This window comes from Callithrix jacchus, chromosome 9 (assembly GCF_049354715.1).
Source record: "Callithrix jacchus isolate 240 chromosome 9, calJac240_pri, whole genome shotgun sequence".
Classification (NCBI taxonomy): Eukaryota; Metazoa; Chordata; class Mammalia; order Primates; family Cebidae; genus Callithrix; species Callithrix jacchus.
Window position 1 is genome coordinate 124,182,995 of NC_133510.1, and position 25,220 is coordinate 124,208,214.

The 25,220-nt window shown below is 45.1% G+C and overlaps 1 pseudogene; it reads right to left on the reverse strand.

The window, feature by feature from the left end:
- Nucleotides 1-1,387: 1,387 nt before the first annotated feature.
- LOC144577691 (ATP-dependent RNA helicase DDX19A-like) lies at nt 1,388-25,070 on the reverse strand (annotated as a pseudogene).
- Nucleotides 25,071-25,220: the final 150 nt, after the last annotated feature.

A 25,220-nucleotide genomic window follows, 5' to 3' on the forward strand; every position in this document is an offset into this window, starting at 1 on the left:
AGTGACTCTGACATTTGTATCTTAAATCCAGACCTCTTCCCTGAAATCCAGACTCATGTACCCAACTCCCCCCTCCACACTGGCTTTGAATTCCAGTCTGCCCTTTGCCATCTTCATAACTTCTCTGCTTCTGTGGTGAAGATGACTGCAAGGGTAGAAGAAGATGGAGGGAGATAGTCAGGACACTGTGCAGTGGTGCAGCTGAGAGGCAGTGGTGGCCTGGAGCAATAGCTACAAAAATTTTAAAAATAATAGCTAAATGTAGTGGCATGCACCTGTAGCCCCAGCTACTTGGGAGACCACTTGAGTCTAGGAGTTTCAGGCTGCAGTGAACTATGATGGCACCACTGCACTCTAGCTGGGCAACAGCATGAGACTCTGTCTCAAAAAAAAGCAATAATAACTACTGGGACTCCAGCCAGGAGGATGAGGGCACAGCATAGATAAAGCCTGAAAAGGGTAAATGACGCTAGGGTGTGCCAGGGACTTCAGTGTCTGTGTGCCCTGGCATGCAAAGGCGAGCAGGGGAGAGGTGAGAAATGTACCTGGACAGGTGGGCAGGACTGAATCTTGGAGTGCCATTCACTCATTCATTCATTCATTCACTCATGCATTCATTCATTCACTCGTTCATTGATTCATTCACTCGTTCATTCAATGATACTTAGTGGGCACCTCCTCTGTGCCAGACAGGTGCTGTGGATACAATAGTGAACAAAGAGTAGTGAAAAATCCCCGCCTGCAGAAAGCTTGCTTTCTGGTAGTGAAGACCAACAATAAATAGGATAAATAAATAAAATTATAATAAAGAAGATGGTGGTAAGTGCTAAGCATGAAAACAAAGCAAGGAAACGGATTAAGAGGTCGTGTGTGTGTGTGTGTAAGGGGGTGTGTATTTAGGTGTTCAGTCTTACATAAGGTAATTAGGGAAGGCCTCCCTGAAAAGAAGACATCTGAGAAAAGACATAAGAAGGTAAAGAAGGCTGGGTGCGGTGGCTCACACCTGTAATCCCAGCACTTTGGGAGGCCAAGGTGGGCGGATCACCTGAGGTCAGGAGTTCGAGACAAGCCTGACCACATGGAGAAACTCCATCTCTACTAAAAATACAAAATTAGCTGGGTTTTCTCCATGTTGGCCAGGATGGTCTCTAACTCCTGATCTCAGGTGATCCACCTGCCTCGGCCTCCCAAAGAGCTGGGATTACAGGCATGAGCCATTGGATTTTCTTTATTTTTTATTATACTTTAAGTTCTGGGGTACATGTGCAGAACATGCTGGTTTGTTACATAAGTATACACGTGCCGTGGTGGTTTGCTACATCCATCACCCCGTCATCTACATTAGGTATTTCTCCTAATGCTATCCCTCCCCTATCCCCCCGCCCCCTACTATCCCTCCCCTAGCCCCTCAGCAACCCAAAGTGCTGGGATTACAGGCATGAACTACTATGCCTGGCCAAGCCCCAAATTTAAGTGATGGGCAGAGGAAGAGAAATTTAGGCAGTACCAGCTGGGGTGGCTAAAGAGAGGGGAACAAACCAGAGTTTAAAAAAGTCATCCACATTGCCCAATGCTTTTGAGAATTTAAGACACACAGATCTGAGAATTACCCAGGAAAACCACTGGCAATGGAGGTGGGTGCAGTTTTAGGGGAGAGGAGGGAGCTGAAGCCAGATTAGGGTGGGTGGATGGGGGGCACGGAGACGGGAAGTGCAGATGATTCTTTTAAGGAGTTTGTCAATCATGACATATTTCAATTTAGCTTTTCAAACTGGCTAACCCCAAGTGGAAAGCATCACATGTTTTAATCACATCAATTCTAAAAGTTCTTATATTTCCAATGTTTGGTAGTGCTCGATCCTTGAGCAGTACCACGTTCTGAGGATTTAAAGAGCAGTGACAATTTCGCAAAGCTAAGTCAACAATCGGTTAAGGCTCCATACATCTGCCATATGGTTAGAATGACTGACAATGAACTTCGAAGCAATATAGGAGTTATCCAAACAGTAAGCATTCAGACCTTAACCTATTCATTTCCGCTTCAACTTCATGAAATCGCCGAGGGTTACATAGCTTTCAATGATTTGATCATTAATATGTTGGATGACATTTGAGGATTTCAAAAGGGAACATGAAATCAGTAATGTGTTGGTTTTATGGTTTGTTAAAATACCACCCAGTTGAGTAGGCATCTGCAGGGAGGGAAAAGACCCAGGGATAGGAAGGGGTTGAGCTAGGTTTGGGGCTGGAGAAAGATTCACAAAGATGAGTATTGTCTTAGCTTGGATTCCCACAATGCACAGCATGAGATAGAGTCTTGCTGTCTTGCCCAGGCTGGAGTGCAGTGGAGTGATCTCGCCTCACTGCAAACTCCACCTCCTGGGTTCAAGCAATTCTCCTGTCTCAGCCTCCCAAGTAGCTGGGACTACAGGTACACACCACCACACCTGGCTAATTTTTGTATTTTTAGTAGATATAGGGTATTACCATATTGGTTAGGCTGGTCTCGAACTCCTGACCTCAAGTGATCCACCCACCTGGGCCTCCCAAAATGCTGGGATTATAGGCACGAGCCACCTCGCCCTACTGAGAACCCCAGTACCTTTAAGGCCTGTCCTATTTTGGTATTGGAGTGATTATTTCCATCTTATCTCCTTTACAGCTTGGTCCGGAGAGCTACCTTAGACTCTCCAATGAATTTATTTAAATAGCTGCCTTTCTGCTGCTGTGTTTTGCTTATCTGGGAGGGAGAGTTTCTGTGTCTGTTCCCAGCTTCTTGCAGCTGCAGAAATCCCCCACACGTCCGCTTCTAGCTTCCCTGTACTTAGTCCGTGCTGCTCTGTGGAAATGTGTCTGTGTAACTGAAGTGCTACACAGGCCTGTCTGTGTGATTGTCAAGGAGAGTTGGCCGGTAGCATAAACTAGCTGGCATCCCCCTCTGGCATCATCTGGACTCCTGGATCCACATGACAATTAATTTTAGGTGTCAGGATGCCCAGAGAATGAAATGTTATCCCTAGGTGTGTCTGTAAGGCTATTTCCATAGGAGACTGGCATTTGAATGAGTTCACTGAGCAATGAAGATCTGCCCTCACTAACGGGGGTGGGGGGCAGCATCCAATCCACTGAGAGCCTGGATAGAATAAAAATGTGAAGGAAGGGTGGTAAGTTTGCCATCTCTCCTTGGGAGCAGGGACATTCATCTTCTCTTACCCTCAGACATCAGAACTCCAGGTTCTTGGGTCTTTGGACTTTGAGACTTAAACCTCTGGCTCCTCTGGATCTCCAGCTTGTTGATGGCATATTTTGGGACTGTGAAGCCTCTGCAATCATATAAGCCAACGATATGGTTTGGACCTGTGTCTCTGCCCAAATCTCATGTTAAATTGTAATCCCCAGTATTGGAGATGAGACCTGGTGGGAGGTGATTGGATTTATGGGGGGGGGATTCTCATGAACACGATCCCCCTTTGATACTGTATAGTGAGTGAGTTCTTGTGAGATCTGGTTGTTTAAAAAGTGTGTAGGAGGTCGGCAGGTGGATTGCTTAAGGTTAGGAGTTCAAGACCAGCCTGGCCAATATGGTGAAACCCCGTCTCTACTAAAATACAAAAATTAGCTGGGCTTCATGATAGGCACCTGTGATCCCAGCTACTAGGGAGGCTGAGGCAGGAGAATCGCTTGAACCCAGCAGGTGGAGGTTGCAGTGAGCCAAGATCGCACCACTGCACTCCAACCTGGGTGACAGAGCGAGACTCTGTACCCAAAAAGAAAAAAAGAATGAGGACCTCCCACTTCTCTCTCTTGCTTCTGCTCCAGCCATGATTTTAAGTTTCCTGAGGCCTCCCCAGAAGCAGAAGTTGCTATGCTTCCTGTACAGACTGCAGAAGCGTAAGTCAATTACACCTGTTTTGTTTGTAAATTACCCAGTCTCATGTATTTCTTTATAGCAGTGTGAGGCCAGACTAATATGGCCAATTCCCATAATAAATCCCCTCTTCTGTATCTATACTTATATCCTACTGGTTCTGTTTCTATAGAGAACCCTGACTAATACAGTCCAGTTGCGCCTAATGTTAGCTTCCTGTTGGAAACAGATGCTTGGTGCTGCAAAGAACAATTAGCACTGAGACAAAGGATTTTTTAGCAAGCAATTTTTACTTCCTGGACTGCAGGAAGAGTACTCTCGCCAGACATCTTGCCACAAGAGTACAATGAACAAAGGAAAGCAGGTGTATTTATCTCGTATGCATTTAGGGTCATCCTTACTGCTGTGTCTGATCTCCATTGGCTGGAGCCAGACCTCACAATCTAAAACTAAAGCCCGATTGGCTAATAACTTAAAACTTTTCTAAATGGGTAAGGGGCATAGGCTGTGAGCTGGGACATGCCTGTGGGCACGTCCAGAACAGATATCTTGGTTAAAGTACAAGGACATAGAATATACTACGTGCCTGTAAGCATGGCATGTCTAATAGCTACATGGGATAGGGCTTAACAAAGATTATTAGCACACTTAAGATTTATTCTTGAATAAGAAAGGAAACTTTAAAGGGGAATTTTTTACTTTCCACACTTCCCCTGGACTCTTATGGGCCCTTATATTCTACTTATTTTGTATTTGTATTTTTACAGTCAGGGTCTTACTCTGTCACCCAGGCTGAGGTGTAGTGCCACAATCATAGCTCACTGTAATCTCAAACTCCTGGGCTCATGCAATCCTCCTACCTCAGCCTCCCGAGTGGCTAGGACTATAGATATGAGCTTACCACACCTAGCTAACTTAAGTTTTTTGTAGAGACGGGATTTTGCTGTGCTGCCCAGGCTGGTCTCAAACTCCTGGCCTCAAGTGATCTTCCTACCTTGGCCTCCTAAAGTGCTGGGATTGTAGGTATGAGCCACCGCACCCAGCCCATTCTATTTACTTTTGCTTAAACTGTTTTGAATTGGGTCTCTGTGACTCGAAACCCAAAATGTCCTTATGTTCCAGGGGTGAATGAAATGGAAGGACAAATGGGCAGAAAATTGAAGGCTGGGGAGTGACTGGCAGGCTTGACATGGGGTCTGGATAGAAAGGCAAGTAAACCAGGGTGTAGAAGAAAGGCGTCAGCAGTCCAAGGTCTTTCCTCCTTGAAACGCTAAGACTTTCTTCTCTGAATCCCTTCTTGGAGCCGAATCAAATTCACTGGGCGCCTCCTGGTCCCCCCGTGATACTGGGTTCTTGCTAACTCCTATCAGCCTGCTTTCTGAAGGCCCCCAAAACTCTACAGAATTGTGAATGCCCCCCTGTTTAAAAGTAGGAAGACTGTGGAGCCCGTCCCTGATGATTACCATAATTCATCTCCTTGTATTTTTTTTTTTGGCCAGAAAACTCAGAGGTCCTGATAAGGCAGCCAGCCAGACCCCAGGGAGGTATCTGTGAGCGCTGCCCAGGCAGTGAAAGCAGAAAGCAGCTTCCCAGCCTGGAAGGAGCTAGGGCTTCCCTGGAGCTGCACTCAGGCACCAAGTCTGTCGGTTTCATGGTTCTTGCTCTGCTGCTGGTATTCTCTCCTTGTATTCTGGAGAATAGACTACAGGAGATGAATGATGGTAATCATCGGGGGCGGGGCTCCACAGTCTTTCCTACTTCCAGGAAGCAGGTTCCCCGCCTGGAAGGAGCTAGGGCTTCCCTGGAGCTACAGTCAGGCACCAAGTCTGTGGGTCTCATGGTTCTTGCTACAAACAGCTCAGTTGGACTTGTGGGTCTTAGGCACTTTCTCCTTGTGATATCGGGAGAACCATGGAATAAAGCTGCATTCAGTCCTCAACCCACCCAAAGGACGGAAACCTGCACCAACATGGTCTCATTGCCCAATATCACAACATTTTCTCCATCCTCCTTCCTGGCTCTAAAGCACGAGGGAGATAGCTCCTGGGGATCCTGAAACCAACTGGCAAATGGCAAATGTTGTCAGGGATAAACATGCAAATTTATGCATAAAATAGGAAAGAACACCAATGGTCAGAACTTAATCACATGGTCACACCCGGCTGCAAGGGAGGCTAGGAAATGTCATCTTTAGCCTTTGGCAATGTGCCTAACTAAAAATTCTATTGCTATGAAAGAAAAGGAGAAAGGACATTGAGGGAAAATAGCAATTTCTGCCACAACATTCGTTCTGTTTTTCCCATTTTGGCCCTGATATAGAACTAGGAGTGAGGGAACTGCCAGGACTGGAAAGAATCCAGCTCTTTAGAATTCTCTCTACCCCAACACTAGGATACGAAGGGAGAGTTTGGAGGGGGCAGTGGAAGGACCTAATAACAGCTGGTAGCTGTTGCATTTATTGAGCACTTCTGTGCCAGGCACTGGGTGAAGAATTTCACCTGTGTCATGCTGTTCCAGAACTCAACCAAGACTTCACTCAGTCCTCCTCTAATTCATCCATTCGTTCAACCCATGTTTACTGAGCACCTATTATGTGTTAGCCACTATGTTAGGGACTGGGAGACAGTGGTGAACAAAATGGTCCTCCGTTCTTGCTGAGTTCACAGCAAAGCAAAGTAGTTGTAGCATGAGCTTTGGATCCAGAGTGTCTGGGTTCAATCCGAGTGTATGCATTGTGTGAATGCGGAAGTAATCTAAACTGTCTGTGTCTCAACTTCCCCACCCGGAAAATGCGGATGATGACATTACCTACATCCTGAGGCTACTGGGATGCTCCAAAGAAGTGCTAGATGAAAATCACTCAGCCTGGTACCTGGCACATAGTTGGTACTCAATAAATGTGAGCTATTCTAATGGTGGAGACAAATTTCAAATTGAAATTTTAATTAGATGAGTATGAACAGAAAGAAGAGCGGGGTTCACTATCTGTTAGCAGTGGCTAGAAATCTGGGAGTCTTTTTTTCTTGAGATGGAGTCTTGCTCTGTTGCTCAGGCTGGAGTGCAGTGGTACAATCTCAGCTCACTGCAACCTCTGCCTCCTGGGTTCAAGCAATTCTCCTGCCTCAGTTTCCCTAGTAGCTGGGATACAGGGGCATGCCACCAAACCCTGATGATTTTTTTTCATATTTTTAGTAGAGATGGGGTTTCACCACATTGGCCAGGCTGGCCTCAAACTCCTGACCTCAAGTGATCCACCTGCCTCAGCCTCCCAAAGTGCTGGGATTACAGGTGTGAGCCACTGTGCCTGAATCCTTCTTTTCCCTGGATTATTCAGTCGAAATTTGAGATGTAACTCACACACAACAGATCACACAGATTTGAGGTGCCGTGGATGAGGACGATGTGACTTGCCACCAGACGCCCCTTCAGGACTGGGACACTCATTTCCCAGCTGTTGTGAGTGTTGCTGCTGACAGCTCCTAGTAGAGACCCTGCCAGAGCATTGCCCTCAGACAATGAGAGGTTGCTTCACTCATGATCACGTCCTCCGGCCGGGCATGGTGGCTCATGCCTGTTATCCCAGCACTTTGGGAGGCCAGAGAGGGAGGGATGCTTGAATCTGGGAGGCGGAGGTTGCAGTGAGCTGACATTGAGGAAGGAGACCCTTAATCACCCTTAAGCGTCTGAGACCACCTCCCCCTTGACTTCCGCATTGTATTTCAATAGGGGAAGTAAAGGCTGCCAGACCGGGCGCCACTTCTAATCGCCCTCCTATAGATCACAGGCATGGTATGGAGGAACCTTTCCGGAAGGCATTGCTTTTACTTAAACACGATCAAACCCCCACCTAAGTCATGTACCCCACGCCTACTCCATGGACCAAGACCTTTCACATGTAATTTCTAGAGTTGTAAGCCTTTAAAAGGGCAGGGACTTTCTCTGTTAGGTGAGCTCGGCTATTTGGGGCATTCGGACCCCGCAGCTCCTGGCCAAATAAATGACTACTTCCTTCCCAGTTTGGTGTTGGAGAGGTTTGTTTCACGGCCTTTCATGCCTCAAGATCATATCACTGCCCTCTGGCCTGGGCGACAGGGCGAGACTCCGTCTCAAAAACAAAAAAGAAAAAGAATGGAAAATATCTCTAAGTTACAAAGAGTTCTTACAACTGATGAGAAAGACAGCTCAATGGGAATATGTGTAAATTACATTAATAGCTCCCTCCTGGCCTCAAGTGATCCTCCCACCTCAGCCTCCGGAGTAGCTGGGACCACAGGTGAATGCTACCATACCTGGCTAATTTTCTGTAGAGACAGGGTTTCATTATGTTGCCTAGGTTGGTCTTGAACTCCTGGCCTCGAGTAATTTGCCTACACTGGCTTCTCAAAGTGAGGCGATTGCAGGCCAGAGCCTGGCCTGACGATTCATTAAAGCTGCGTTTCCTTCCTTTTCAGCCTCATTCTCAGCGGCTGTTGCCGTTCCCAGGTAAAGCCTGATTTGCTTAAGATAATGTTAGATATCTTTCATTCTAGCAAAATGAGCCAAATCTAGATTCATAGTCAAGGCATTTTTGACAGGGTCATGTGTTAAAATGACCCACAGCACTGAGCCCTCAAGAACTGCATACAGTTTAGTACTTTCCCAGGGGAAACCATGCTGCAAATAGGCATTGGATTCCATGGTCAACCCCTAACAACCTCTCTGAACCCATAGAATACCCTCTGATATTACTAGGTAGTTTCTAACAAAATCAGTCAGTGTCGTTTTAGAAGGAAAATATATATACACAAAAATATATAAATGGAAATATATCTTAATGACTTTAGGGGTAAAAAGTGGGACTTGTTAAAGAGGAAACAAAAGGCATAAATTTTAATTTCTTTAAAAAATTTAAAAACATATTTAAAAAATTAAAATTTTTAAATAACTGAGACAAGGTCTTGCTGTTTTGCCCAGGCTGGCCTCAAACTCCTGGGCTCATGCGATCCTCTCCCCTCGACTTCCCAGAGTGTTGGGATTACAGGCGTGGGCCACTGCGCCTGGCCAAAAAGCATACATTTTCTACAAACCTGTTACCTGTAACCCACTTGATTGCCTGGCACTCAGACAGCTGCAAATCATCATCATCACCAGATTTGTAGAATAGTTTACAGCTTAAGAGCACTTTCCCATGCTTTGTCGCATTGACCGTTATTAGAACCAGCTTTAGACAGGAAGAGACTGGCTCAGAGAGACAAAGTAACTCATCCCTTACCATTCTGCAGTCCCACAGTTCCACACGGCAGGGCTGGGATTTGAACCCCGAGGATTCCAGAGTGCTTACCTTAGCCACCTTCAGCACCCTGACTTCTTGGTGCAGAATCAGCTCAGCACAGCACTGAGTCCTCAAGAACTGCTCGATTCTGTGCCCGGCATCCTTCGCTCCATCTTTCTAGTGCCCCTGGGGCTGGAGGCTGTGTTTTACGAAGGCACCCAGCCTGTCCCCTGGGTTGTCATACCGGTCCTGGAAGCCTGCCATCTCTGTAGGACCAGGAATGAATCGTCTCTGCCTCTGTCCAGCTGGGATAAGTGGCAGCTCCCAGTCTTTGTCCAGCAGGCCTCAGAACTGCAGATGGGGTGAGTTAGAGAGAGATTTAGCTTTTTGTTTTCTTCTTGAGATGGAGTTTCGCTTTTGTTGCCCGGGCTAGAGTGCAATGGCGGAATCTCGGCTCACTGCAACCTCCTCCTCCCAGGTTCAAGCGATTCTCCTGCCTCAGCCTCCTGAGCAGCTGGGATTACAGGCGTGCACCGCCACGCCCGGCTAATTTTGTATTTTTAGTAGAAACAGGGTTTCTCCATGTTGGTCAGGCTGGTCTCAAATTCCCGACCTAAGGTGATCCACTGGCCTCGGCCTCCCAAAGTGCTGGAATTACAGGCGTGACCTACTGCGCCCGGCCTTTTTTTTTTTTTTTCTGATACAGAGTTTTGCTCTCTCACCCAGGCTTGAGTGCAGTGTGGCATTGCAACCTTCGCTCCCCGGGTTCAAGCGATTTTCCCACCTCAGCCTCCCACGTAGCTGGGATTACAGGCACCTGCCACCATGCCTGGCTAATTTTTTGGTGTTTTTAGTTCAGACAGGGGTTTCACCATTTTGGCCAGGCTGGTCTTGAACTCCTGACCTCAGGTGATCCGCCCGCCTCGGCCTCACAAAGTGCTGAGATCACAGGCGTGAGCCACCCTGCGGCGGAAGAATCACTACGTTTATCGTCTTCTCTTTTGCATGCAGGGAGGGCTGGGGGGTCCTCCAGGCATCCGCCGAGACTCCCTCTACTGGGCTGCCTTAGTTCAGCAGCCATCTCTCCTGACGGCCAGAAATGGAAACAGAAACTTAAACAGCTTCGTTTGGTTCGGGTTTTTTTTTTTTTTAATTGGAAACTGAAACTTAGCTGTGCTTTGGAGAGGAAAGAGGAATTTTCTCTTTCTATTTGAGGTTGTTAGGAAAAAAGGTTGGGAGATGAAGCCAAGTGCCCCTTGGGCTTCCTTGTGAGGAAGGTTCTCAGGCTGGGAATTTCCCAGCCTATCCTGGAGCTGGCCTGCGCCGACCATACTCCATTTCCTGCTGCAGGAGAAGGAGACTTGTCTCCCTATGGGAACTAGGAGCGTCTGCCCCAGGTCAGGGGTGAGGGGATGGGGCTTGGGCTGAGCCTGAGGAGTCCTGGGGTTTAGGATTGACTTTATTTTCTAAAAGCGAAGGCATACCCCTTTACTGCTTGTTTTGTTCGGTGTGTCCAGGTCTCCCCTATCCCCCACCAATAATCCACAGGAGGGAGGTCGTCTTTAAAATAATGGCCTTTAGGGGGCGCTGTTCTCTCAAGAACTTCGTTTTGAACAGCAACGGCCAGTTTGTGGTAGACACCTGGGCCTTTAAAGATCCCAACCAGCGGCCAGGTGTGGTGGCTCACCCTGTAATCCCAGCACTTTGGGAGGCTGAGGCAGGAGGATCACTTGAGGCCAGGAGTTTGAGACCAGTCTGGTTAACATGGTGAAATCCCGTCTTTACTAACAATACAAAATAAAATTAGCTGGGCGTGGGGACGGGGACCTGTAATCCCAGCTACTCGGGAGGCTGAGGCGGGAGAATCACTGGAACCCAGAGGCGGAGGTTGTAGTGAGCAAAGATGGTGCCACTGCGCTCCAGCCAGACTCGTCTCAAACAAATGAACAAAACAAAAGGAAAGAAATCCCACCTTTACCTTGGTACTGTGGAGCCATAAGTATGCATCTATAGGATTCATTTTAAAAATGCCTTAACAACACGTGACTATGTCACTGAAGTTTGTTAAGAATGTCCTGATTTTCAGCCTGGGCAACATAGTAAAACTCCGTTCCTTTTTTGAGACGGAGTTTCGCTCTTTCGCCCAGGCTGGATACTGCCTTCTGGTTTCAAGCGATTCTCCTGCCTCAGCCTCCCGAGTAGTTTGGATTCCAGGTGTCCGCCACCATGCCCGGCTAATTTTTTTTTTTAAAGATGGGGTTTCACCGTGTTGTTCAGGCTGGTCTTGAACTTCTGAACTCAGGTGATCCGGCCACCTTGGCCTCCAAAGTGCTTGGATTACAGGTGTGAGCCACCATGCCCGGCCTAATTTTTTTTTTTTTTTTTTAAAACAGAGTCTCACCCTGTTGCTCAGGTTAGATTGCGGTGGCACCAGCTCAGCTCACTGCAACCTCCACCTCTGGGATTCAAGCGATTCTCCTGCCTCAGCCTTCCAAGTAGCTGGGATTACAGGTGTGTGCCACTGTGCCCAGCTAATTTTTGTATTTTTAGTAGAGACAGGGTTTCACCATGTTGGCCAGGCTGGTCTTGAACTCCTGACCTCTTGAACTGCCCACCTCAGCCTCCCAAAGTTCTGGGATTACGGCGTGAGCCACTGCACCAGGCCCTAAAACTCCATCTGTAGAAAATATTCAAAAAAATTAGCCAGGCACGGTAGCATGCATCTGTAGTCCCAGCTACTTGAGAGGCTGAGGTGGGAGGATCACCTGAGCCTGGGAAGTCAAGACTGCAGTGAGTTGTGATCGAACCACTGCACTCCAGCCTGGGCAACAGAGTGAGACCCTGTCTAAACAAAAATTAAAATAAAAATGTCCGGATTCAAGACACCCTGTCTCTCATTCTGCTTGATGGAGTAAAAGATACTGAGTCCGGAAAAACTGGCTTAGAAGATTCAGGCCGGGCACGGTGGCTCACACCTGTAATCCCAGCCCTTTGGGAGGCCAAGGTGGGCGGATCACAAGGTCAAGAGATCGAGACCATCGTGGCCAACATGGTGAAACCCCATCTCTACTAAAAATACAAAAATTAGCTGGGCATGGTAGTGCGTGCCTGTAGTCGCAGCTACTCAGGAGGCTGAGGCAGGAGAACTGCTTGAACCTGGGAGGCAGAGGTTGCAGTGAGCCGAGATTGGGCCACTGCACTCCAGCCTGGTTCCTGGAGACAGAGTGAGACTCTGTCTCAAAAAAAAAGAAGATTCAACAGTTGCCTTGGAGAGGGGAAAAGCAGTGTCCAGAGATGCCTGTGAAGAGTTTGAGTTAAAAAACCTTTTTGAAAACTGAAAGTGGAAAAGAGTAATACTTACATCTAGTACCCCATAACATATATAAATGTATAGTTGCGTCTAAACAAATTAACTAAATATTGGAAGTGCATATTTTATTTCCTATAAGCTTAATCAGGGCTACGTCAATATATTTTTTTTAATTTTTCATTTATTTATTTTTATGTTTTTCCCCATTGGTCTGTGTGATTCTGAAACACATTTTTTTATTTTCTTACTGGCAAATGTTTGTTATTAATCCACTGGGAAAACTGATTGGAATTGGGGATCACCTTGTATTAGGGCATTTTTGGTAGATGTGCTCATATTTTACAAACTGTGGCTTCCAGTACATCGTCCTCATAGGAAACTGACATTTTTGTCAATTTTCCTCCCTTCCACAAGGTGGTGCTGCACACGCACCTAAAACAACCACCATTTCTAGTTCCTAGGATCCTAGTGCAGAAGAGGCAGAGGGGATCTGCTTAATCCTTGTTTTGCAGGAGGCGGACAGGAGCCCAGAGTGTTCACCAGGGCTCTTTGACATGAGTATTAAAATTCACTCCAATAGCTATTACTTCTCAAGCACTTTGTGTATGCCAGTCTCTTTACACAGTTTATTTTATTTCTTTTTTTTTGAAATGGGGTCTGGCTCTGTCACCCATGCTGGAGTACGTGGCACGATCTCAGCTCACTGCAACCTCACCTCCCAGACTCAAGTGATTCTCCCACCTCAGCCTCCTGAGTAGCTGAGACTACAAGTACGCACCGCCACACCGGGCTAATTTCTTTCTTTCTTTTCTTTCTTTTTTTTTTTTGTAGAGACAGGATTTTGCTATGCTGCCCAGGCTGGTCTCAAACTCCTGGGCTCCAGAGATCCGCCTGCCTGACCTCCCGAAGTGCTGGGATTAGAGGAATGAGCCTCTGCACCCATAATCCTCATAAGACTCTGTGATGTAAGTTCACACCATATTACATTATGAGGAAATTGAGTCTCAGAAAGATGATGTGACCTGCCCAGAGTCACACAGCAAAGAAGTAGACAAGCTGTGATTTTTCTATTTTTTTTTTTTTTTTTTTTTTAGATTAGGGAGGCCAGACAGACAAGCTGATGCAAACCCAGGATCCCTGATTCCAAATGCCAGAGGCTTACCCACAACATTGTCCTACTGGGCGAGGCTTGGAGAATACAGAAATGAATAAGGCAGCCCCATTCCATGGGCAGCTTGTTATGTGTCTTGTCTACTGGGAATCTTCAGGGTGTGATGCTCATGGTCCCAAGGTCTAGCACAGAGCTTGGCACACAGTGGGGCCTCAGTGAATGTTGGCACACAGTGGGGCCTCAGTTAGTGAATGAATGATACCATGTTTCCTGGGAGGCATAAGCACTTGAATCTTGTGACTGTATTTCTTAGTCCATAAAAGGGATAGACTGTGGAGGACAGCGAACTTCCTGGTACCCTTCTGCTTGTCCCATTGAGGCTTCTATCAAGGGTCCCCACCTTTGAGTATAGTGGCTCAACCACAACGGACCATTCCAAAGGTCCCCTCTGGTTCTGCACTTCAGATATTCTGTGCATGGAGGTGTGGGACCTCTTTCCTGAGGTGCGTGCTTCTTCATTTACCCCAGAGTTTCTTAACATTTTGGAGTCTTGTGCACGCCAGAGAAGATGATGAATGCAAGGGGCCCTTTCTCTAGAAGACATGTTTATGCTTCTATTCTGCCTGCTATTTCAGGGGCTTCCTGAAATTTTTTTTTTCCAGAATGCAAAATTTTCCTTCTATTGCCCCCATCATTTGCACACATTTTTGTCAAGTCCAAACATAATTTGAAGTGAGGTAGGCAGTTTCTCTCTCCTTGTGCTATTGTCCTGGGGGTGATGTCGGGGCCTGTGCCCTGAATGCACCTGTCTCCCGTGCTGGGGCAGTGCCAGGGCTGGTGCCAGCGGCTGGTGGAGCTTCTCAGTTGGCTATTTTCTCAATCTCGTCCAAATCATCTGTGTCCAATCTTTCTATCTTCTTATGAAAATGCCCCTGGATTCCGTTCAGAATGTTCATGCTGTGCTTGCTGTCCACCATGTTCGCTGCCAGTCCCCTCCTGCCAAAGCTGCCTGTGCATCCAATCCGGTGCAGGTAGGTCTCATTGTCAGGGTTCCGTCCTTGTCCACGAGAAGATCAAAGTTGATGACGACAGACACTTGTTCAACATCGACCCTGCGGGCGCACACGTTGATGGTCACCAGAACCTTCTCTTTGCCCTCTTGGAAGCGATCAATCACCATAGCCCTCTGCTCCACCATCATCTCCCCACTCAGCAGAGCCACCTGGTGGCCTTCTTTTGAGAGCTCTGCTGCTAGCCAGCTGGCGGTTTTGCGAGTATGGCAGAAAATCATGGCTTGAGCAATGGTGTGTAGAGGTTACACAGGGCCTGGAACTTCTCATCTCTGCTGCTGCACAGGACGCAGGACTGCTTGATGGTGTCCAGAGTCTCTTCCTTGTGCTTCAGTTTGATAACGTTTGGGTCTGGGACCACTTTCTGGGCAAATTTCCACACAGAGTCTTCAAAGGTGGCGGAGAAAAGCAGCATCTGGCAGTTCCTGGGCAGCATCGTCTGGATGTGGATGCTCTGATCCTGGTGGCCCCTGAGTGCCTATCATGACGTCAGCCTCATCCAGAACAAACACCTTGATTTTCTTGGGATCAATGAACTTGAGCTTGGAGCACCAGTCTAGCACGGTCCCAGGGCTGAGCACCAGTCCAGCACGGTCCCAGGGCAGAGCACCAGTCCAGCACGGTCCCAGGGGTGCCACTGCCAATCTGCTCACTGATCTTCTGAACTCTTTCCAATTTATTGCCTCGAACGGCACAGGCAAGCTTCAATTCTTTGGCAATGGGTAAAATGTGCCCCTCTGCTCAATCGTCTTTCCTGTTTGAAGTGCCAGTTCATATGTTGGGGAGAGGCACAGACACTGGGGTATCTGTCTGCTGGCTCCACTCGGCTGAGCATGGCCAGGAGAAAGGCAGCTGTTTTACCAGTGCCAGACTGAGACTGGGAAATCAGGTTCTCTGGGGGTTCAGCAAGCATCATGGGTAACGCTTTCTCTTGTGTCTTGGATGGTCGGTGAAAGCCCATAGCGTGGACTCCCTGGAGAAGTGTGGTTTCAGCCGAAGCTCTTCAAAAGACTTCACCGAGTACAGGGAGGAGTTTGGATCCCACTTGGTTTGTGTTATCCACAAGGTTGCTTCTGATCAGCTTGTTGAGTCGGGACTGGGCAGCGCTGCCGTCTTTCTCCTCTTCATCTGTTTTCTCGGCAGTGGTACTGGTTTTGATAATACCATCGGTGTCTGCTTTGGCTTTCTCTTCCTTGATCTGCAAATTGGTCATTGACTTTACAGCCGCTTCCTGTTCATCCACCGCCAGGGCCCACGGGACGGTGGCCATAGTCCCAGACAAGGGAGACCCACCTGTGAAAATATGAGCTGCACCATGTGCCAACGCCCTTTTTTTGGGGGGGTGGTGATATCGATTTATTGCAGCTCCAATCTGAGTCCACTCCTACTCACACCCGGATTCTCGGGGGCTTGGGGAAGGCCACCCAACTAGGGGCCCTGTCCCCACCAGACCCTGGACATGGGAATCTTTCCCAAGCAGGGGTGCTGTCCTTCTTGGGGGCTCCCACATCTCTCCCAGGCCTGTCCAAGCTCTAGGCAGGGCTGGCATGTGGCTATTAAGAACCTTTGCTGTGGGGCAAGCGCAGTGGTCATGTCTGTAATCTGAGCATTTTGGGAGGTCAAAGTGGGTGGATCACTTGAGGTCAGGAGTTCAAGATCAGCCTGGCCAACATGGTGAAACCCCATCTCTACTAAAAATACTAAAGAATTAGCCAAGTGTGGTGGTGGGTGCCTATAATCCAAGCTGCTTGGGAGGCTGAGGCAGGAGAATCGCTTAAACCAGGGAGGCAGAGGTCGTGGTGAGCCAAGATTGCACCACAGCACACCAGTCTGGGTGTCAGAGAGAGAGTCTGTCTCAAAAAAATAAAAGAAAGAATCTCTGCTGTGGAAGATGCTTATTTTTTATTTTTTCAAAATTTTTATTAGAGATGGAGGGACAGCTCAGTATGTTGTCCAGGCTGGAGTCAAACTCCCGGGCTCAAAGGATCCTCCTGCTTCATTCAGCCTCCTGAATAGCTGGGATTACAGTGCATGCCACCAAGCGTGGCTTCTCTGTATGTGGAAGAATGTGGAAGATTCTTGAGAACCTAAAGACATCCTAAACAAGAGTCCCATCTCAAACCTTTTTCCTGAATTTTTGCTGTGCATCCTGCTGGGTGTTAACGGATAGTGTAGGAAAAATCAGCAGCCTTCGGATCAATCAGAAGGGTGACCTGGGACAGCAGGGCACCTGGTCAACAGCCTCTCAGGTCTCAAGCCACACAGGGGACTGGGATCTGAGTGTTTCCCACCTCCCCAGTAAGCCCGCAACTTTTTCTTCCATCTGGCCCCCATTTTAGAGCCTTGCCTCAGTTTCTCCAAGAGAAGCCTGTTTAATCCTGAATCTCCTCTAATAACCACATTTGAAAAAAATTTTGGGGGATGGGTTCTTGCTCTTGTTGCCCAGGCTGGAGTGCAAGTGGCACAATCTTGGCTTACTGCAACCTCCATTTCCCGGGTTCAAGTGATTCTCCTGCCTCAGCCTCCCAAACAGCTGGGATTACATGCACCGCCACCATGCCTGGCTAATTTTTGAATTTTTTGTAGAAACGGGGTTTCACCATATTGGCCAGGCTGGTCTCGAACTCCTGACCTCAGGTGATCAGCCCACAGAGGCCTCCCACAGTGCTGGGATTACAGGCGTGAGCCACTGTGCCTGGCTGTAACCACATTTTAAAATTATTGTTTCCAACGGGTATCCCCAGGAAGTACAAAAAACAGTTGCACTCAGGGTTGTAAGTTCATAGTTGCCCTCATCCCAACCATCATCAACAAAACACAAGAATGATTTTCTTCTTTTCCTTAATGGTGAAAATAAGATTTTGCCATTTGTTGGTATCATATGTATTGAGCACGTTTGGGGACCTTGTGACTCTGGGTCACAAAATAAGACTGGGCTTTTGGAAATGTGGGTAGATAAGGTGGAATGAGGGGGGCGGGATAAGCTCATAGCTGGCTGCAAAAGCCTATCCAGGGTTTGTGGAGCTTCTACAGTTTTCTAGATCCTTTTTAAGAAAAATGACATAAGATAGTGAATACAAATTTCAGTTCAAAAGTGTTGTTATTTCTTACCTATGCCATTTTCCTTGTCTCTGAACACTTTTTTCTTTAATTTAACATTTCTTGCAAGACAGATCTACTGGCGGTAACTTACTGATACATTTTGCCCAAATCCAACTCTCCAGTTCCCTCATTTTTTCTGCATTGATGAAATAGAAATCTACATTCCTCCAACATGGGCCACCATTTTTTGCTCACCTGAAAGTTCTTTATTTCTCTTTCACTTTTGAAAGATAATTTTGATGGGTACAGAATCCTCGGTGTGTGGGTTTTTCCTTCAACACTAGGTATTTTACTCCACTCTCTTCTTCCTTATGTAGTTTCTGACGAGTTCAATGTAATTCTTTTTTTTTTCTTCCAAGACAGGGTTTCACTCTGCCCAAGGTGGAGTGCAGTGGCATGATCTTGACTTACTGTAGCCTCAACCTCCCAGTCTCAAGCAATCCTCTTGCCTCAACCTCCTGAGTAGCTGGAACCACAGGCACACATCATCAATCCCAGCTAATTTTTTGTAGAGATGGGGTTTCTCTATGTTGCCCAGGCTGGTCTCAAACTCCTGAGCTCAATCAAGCCTCCTGCCTTGGCCTCCAAAGTGTTGGGATTGTAAGTGTGAGTCACTCCCCTGCCCAGTGTAATTCTTATACTAGTTCCTCTACAAGTAATGTACATATTTTCCTTTGGCTTCTTTCAAAGTTTTTTTTTTTTTAATTTTTTTAGATGAAGCCTTGCTCTGTTGTCCAGGCTGGAGTGCAGTGGTGCGATGTCAGCTCATTACAATCTCCACCTCCTGGGTTTAAGCAGTTCTCCTGCTTCAGCTTCCTGAGTAGCTGGGATACAGGCGCCCACCACCTCACCCAGCTAATTTTTGCATTTTTAGTAGAAACTGTGTTTCACCATGTTGGCCAGGCTGGTCTTGAACTCCTGACCTTAAGTGATCTGCCTGCCTCGGCCTCCCAAAGTGCTGGGATTACAGGTGTGAACCACTGCACCTGGCTTCTTTCGGTTTTTAATCTTTTATTTTACAAAGTTTGAAAATGAGATGATGAGATACTGACTTCTTTGTATTTATCCTGTTTGGTGTTCTGAGATTCCTGGATCTGTGGCTTGGTGTCTGTCAATAATTTTGGTAAGTTCTCAGGCACTATTAAAGTATTTCTTCTGCTCCTTTCATTCTTCTCCTTTTAGTATTCCCTTTACAAAGATGTTATCCCTTTTGAAATTGTCCTGCCACTTTTGGATATTCTTTTCTGTTTTCCTCAGTCTTTTTTTTCCTCTTGCTTTTGGCTTGGGAAGTTCTATGGACATTTCCTCGGGCTCGCTGATTCCTTCCCCAACCACGTGCAGTCCACTGATGAGCCCATCAAAGGCCCTCTCCGTTTCTGTTATAGCATTTTTTATTTCTAGCATTCCCTTGATTCTCCCTCAGCATTTCCACTTCTCTGCTTACATATCATCGGTTCTTACATTGCTTCTGCTTTTTCCATTAGAGCCTTTAGCATATTAATCATAGTTATCTTAAATTCTCAGCCTGAAAATCATCAAATCTCTGTATATCTCAGTCTGGTTCTGATACATGCTCCGTCTCTTCAAACTGTGTTTTTTTTTGCCCTTGAGTATGCTTTGAAAATTTTAGGATGAAGATGAGAGAGTGTTTCAAAGAAAATGGGTACTGGCTGGGTGTGGTGGCTCATCCCTGTAATCCCAGCACTTTGGGAGGCCGAGGCGGGCAGATCACCTGAGGTCAGGAGTTTGAGATCAGCCTGACCAACATGGCAAAACCCAATCTCTACTATAAATACAAAGATTAGCCAGGCATGATGGCACGTACCTGTAATTCCAGCTACTCGGGAGCTGAGGCAGGAGAATCGCTTGAATCTGGGAGGCAGAGATTGCAGTGAGCTGAGATGGCACCATTGTACTCCAGCCTGGGCAACAAGAGCCAAACTCTTTCTCAAAAAAAAAAAAAAGAAAAGAAAAAGAAAAAGAAAAAAGAGTCTTCCCATTATTTATCAGTTTGGGACAGGTGCTGAGGCTGAGGAGTGGCCAAGAACTGAAAGAATTTGACCAGTGGTTCCAAGTGGTGTTCCCCAACTCTCAAAATCTACAAAGCTGTCCAAAAGCATTTGCACTTTTTCTTTTCTTTTTTTTTCTCTCTCTCTTTCCTTTTTTTTTTTTTTTTTTTGAGGCTGAGTTTCACTCTTGTTGCCCAGGCTGGAGTGAAATGGCATGATCTTGGCTGACCACAACCTCCGCCTCCCGGGTTCAAGCAATTCTCCTGCCTCAGCCTCCTGAGTAGCTGGGATTACAGGCATGCACCACCACGCCCAGCTAATTTCTGTATTTTTTTTTTTTTTTTTGAGATGGAGTTTTGCTCTTGTTGCCCAGGCTGGAGTGCAATGGCACCATCTTGGCTCACTACAACCTCCGCCTCCCAGGTTTGAGCGATTCTCCTGCCTCAGCCTCCCGAGTAGCTGGGATTACAGGCATACACCACCATGCCCAGCTAATTTTGTATTTTTAGTAGAGACGGGGTTTCACCATGTTGGACAGGCTGGTTTCAAACTGCTGACCTCAAGTGATCCACCTGCCTTGGCCTCCCAAAGTGCTGGTATTACAGGCATGAGCCACTGCGCCTGGCTGAAGTCATATTTGAAATCTCTGTAAGACCCCACCAGACTGTATTTGACCTGACTTGAAGTTTGTCTGAGACAAAAAAGCCTTTTCTCTGGCACAACTGTCAAAAACCATGAGAGGCAATTGTTTAACTTTGTGGCTGCTTGAAGTGGTGGATTACAGTTGAGGCAAACAATAGATTTAAAAGCTTAAAGGGAAAGCTGGCAAGTGAGATGACCATATGACTTGTGAAAAGTTCTGACACATTCCTGGGTATCTAGAAAATGCACAAGGGTCCCACTCTCTGATAAGAGAAACTCACTGTGCCTAAACTGCTCTTACAAACACTATGGTTTGTGCCAAAGATATTCTCTTCCTGGGATACTGGAATTTGGGTATAGGCTAGGAAGAGGATAACCAGTCCCCATAAAAACCGTGGGCGCTTAGTCTCTAGTGAGTCTCCCTGGCAGACAATGTTTCATACATGTTGTCACAACTCGTTGGAGAAATGTTTTGTGCCTGTGTGATGTGTTTGGAGAGGATTCTTGGAAGCCTGTGCCTGGTTTCCTCTGAACTTTGCCCCATGCACCTTTTTTTGTTTGTTTGTTTGTTTATTTTGCTAGGCATGCTTTCACTGTAAGAAATCACAGTCAGGTGTATAACTATATACTGAGTCCAGTGGTTTATCCTAGAGAATCACTGAACCTGTGGTGCTCTTGGGCCTCTTCAACACAAGCTGATTGGTACACTAGAGAAAAAAAAGCAACCAATAGATACCATCCCTGAGGAAGTCCAGGCATCGGATTTACTAGACAAAGATTATATGAGGTATTTTCAATGTATTCAAAGAATTAAATAAAACTATACATGAAGCACTAAAAGATAGGGTGACAATTATGTTTCACAAAATAGAAAATAGTAATAAAGTTATAAATCATAAAAGAGAACTAAATAGAATTTCTGAAATTGAAAAGTAAAACACCAACTAAAAATTTACTCGAGGGGTTCATATTTGTTTCCTAGGGTTGCCAAAACAAATCATCTCGGTGGCTTAAAACAGCAGAAAGTTATTTGCTTGCATTGCTGGAGGATGGAAGTCCAAAGTTAAAGCATCAGCTGAGCTGTGCTCTACTTGAAGGCTCTGGGGAATTATCCTTCTTTGCTTCTTTCTAGCTTCTGGTGGTCACTGGAAATCTTGGGCTTTCCTTGGCTTGTGGCTGCACTACTCCAATCTCTGCCTGTGTCATCACATGGCTTTCTTTACTCTGTGCCTGTGTTCAAATCTCCCTTATGAGAGAAACAGTAACTGGATTAGGGCCCACCCTAATTACATCTGCAAATACCATATTTCCAAATAAAGCCACATTTACAGGTTCTAAGGAAGAGGGCTTTGAACAAACATTTTGGAGAACATGATTCAACCCACAGCAGTGCTGAACAGCAAATTTCAGCAGGTAGAAAGATTCGGTGAATTTGTAGATTGGTCAACTGAGATTATCTAGCCTGATGTTAAAGAAAAAAAAGGAAAGAGCCTCAGAGAACTATGGAATGCTATGAATCGATACCGACATATACATAAAAAGAGCCCCAGAAGGAAATGAGTGAGAGAAAGGGGGTGCAAGAATATATGAAGCCATAATAGCCAAAAACTTCTCCAATTTTATGAAAAACATTAATCAAAATATGCAAGAAATTTAATACACTCCAAGTAGCAAAAACTCACATCTTAATAAGTTAATCAAAAAACAAAGGCAAAGAGATAATCATGAGAGCAGCAAGCAAGAAATAAATTGTCAATTGTAAAGAATCATTGGTAAGATTAACAACTACAAACTTTCAGTTTAAGATAAATTCTAAGAATCTAATGTATAGAGTGGTAACTGTAGTTAATTGTACTGTATTGTATACTTGAAATTTGCTAACAGAGCAGGTCTTAAGGGTTCTCATTTTTAAAAAGTAACTATGTAATGTGACGAATATCATTTTATTTTTTTGAGATGGAGTTTCACTGTTGGTACCCAGACTGGAGTGCAATGGCATGATCTTGGCTCACTGCAACCTCCGCCTTCTGGGTTCAAGCAATTCTCCTGCCTCAGCCTCCTGAGGAGCTGGGACTATAGGTGCACACCATCATGCCCAGCTAATTTTTGTATTTTTAGTAGAGATGGGATTTCACCTTGTTGACCAGGATGGTCTCGATCTCTTGACCTCGTGATCCACCCACCTCAGCCTCTCAAAGTGCTGGGATTATAGGCGTGAGCCACCGCACCCAGCCTGTGATGAATATCTTCATTGACTTGGTTGTGGCAATCATCTCACAATGCATATGTGTATCAAATCATCACACTATACATTTTGAATGTAAACAATGCTTTTTGTTAGTTATACTACAATAAAGCTGAAAGAAAGACTCCTTGGAGGCCCGAAGGCAGTGGGATGACATATCCAAAGTTCTGAAAGGAAAAATAAATGTGAGCCAAGAATTTTTTATCTAGCAGAGGTGTCCTTCAAAAAATGGAGATGTGAAAGCATTCCCAGATAGACAACGTTTGAGAGAATTTATTGCTATCAGACCAGCCCCACCAGAAACATTAAACAGAGTCCTTCCAGCTGAAATGAAGATGAGAGAGTAATTCAAATCCACAGGAAGAAATAAAGAGCACAAAAGTTACATAAGTAAAAATGAGACAGTATGTCTAAATAAATAAAATGGATGAGCTGGATGTGGTGGCTCACATCTGTAATCCCAGCACTTTGGGAGGCTAAGGTGGGTGGAGTACTTGAGCTCAGGAGTTTGTGACCAGCCTTGGCAACATGGCAAAACCCCATCTGTATAAAAAATACAAAATTAGGTGTGGTGGTGTATGCCTGTAGTCCCAGCTACTTGAGGAAGCTGAGATGAAAGGATAGCTTGGGGCCAGAAGGCAGAGGTTGCAGTGAACTGAGATCACACCACTGTACTCCAGCCTGGGCGACAGAGTGAGACCCTGTCTCAGTAACTAAGTAAGTAAATAAATAAATAAAATGTATGTAGTAAAAGTGTATCAATAATGTGGTTTTCATGTATCTGTTTTGAAGGACGACTACATAAAGCAAATATAAATTTATGTTCTTCAGCACACAATGTATAAAGATGTAATTTGTATGAAAATAAATAACATACAGAGTGGGGCATGGACCATGTATGGGAGAAAAATGTTTATATGCTATTGAAATTATTAATCATATTTAAATGTTACAAGTTAAGATGTTAATTGTAGTCTCCAGGGCAACCATTAAAACAAAAAAATTTCAAAAATATATGTGACAAAAGAAACAGCACAGGGATTGAATCAGCACAATAGGAAAGAAATACCTAACACAAAACAAGGTGGTAATGGAGGAAGGCCAAAAGCAAAAGACACACCACATATAGAAAAATAGCAAAATAGAATATTTGATCCTGTTAGTATTTTACTAAACTCTAATTAGTAGTTAAATCAAATGGACTTTGATTATACATGTCGGTTAAGTGGCAGACAGCAGTAGAACAGATAAAAAAAGTGATCTCCCTGTATGCAAGAGTCAAACTTTAAATTCAAGACACAAAGATGATCAAAGCAATAGAACAGGAAGAAATGCATCAAGCAAGTATTGACCGAAACAGAGCCAGAATCGCCTTATTAATATTGGGTCAAATAGACTTAGAACAAATTATTCCTAGAGATGAAGAAGAACATTTTATAAGGACCAAAGGGTCCATCCTTCAAGGATATAATAATTGCAAAATTGCTATGCGATTATAAATGTATAAATTATAAAGAATTTTGCGCTTAACAAAAGAGCTTCAAAATACATGAAGGAAAACTGACAGAATGGAAAGGTGAAATAGACACTTCAACAATAATATTTGGAGACTTCCATACCTAATCTTAAATAATGGATAAACAATGAGACAGAAAAGTTTGACAAGGAAGTAGAAGACTTAAACAATACTCTCTGAGAAACCTAACGGGCATCTACAGATTGCTCCACTCAGCAATAGCAAGACACACATTCTTCTCAAGACACATCAGACACTCCCCAAAATAGACCATATGATAGGCAAAAAAACAAATCTCCATAAATTTAAAGTGATTAAAATCATGCAAGTTATGCTCTTGGGCCGTAATGTAATAAAATCAAAAATAGGCAAAAATTTAGGAAATTCACAAATATAGATTAATCAAGCAATACCACATCCATATAGCTTATGGGTCAAAGACACCACAATAGGAATTAATAAAATACTTTATTTTTATTTTTTATTTTTTTATTTTTTGAGATGGAATCTCACACTGTCACCTAGGCTAGAGTGCAATGGCATGATCTCAGCTCACTGCAACCTCCACCTCTCAAGTTCAATAGATTCTCCTGCCTCAGCCTCCCAATTAGATGGGAGTACAGGCATCTGCCACCACACTTGGCTAATTTTTGTGTTTTTAGTAGAGATGGGGTTTCACCATCTTGGCCAGGCTGGTCTTGAACACCTGACCTCAGATGATCTGCCCACTTCAGCCTCCCAAAGTGCAGGCATTACAGGTGTGAGCCACCACACCTGGCCATAATAAAATACTCTAGATAGATGGATACAATAACACAAAATACCAAAACTTTCGGGATACAGCAAAAGCTGTGCATCTAGGGAAATTTATATCCTATATTAAATATATTTAATATAGGAAATGCCTATATTAGAACACATGAAATACCTCAAATCAGTAACTTAATCTTCCACCTAAGAAACTGAAAAAAAAAAAAAAAAAAAAAGCCCAAACTAAACCAAAGCAAGCAGAATGAAGGAATAAATAGAGATTATAATGAAAATAAATAAAATGGAGAAAAGAAACATAATAAATAACCAAAATTTCCTTGAAAAT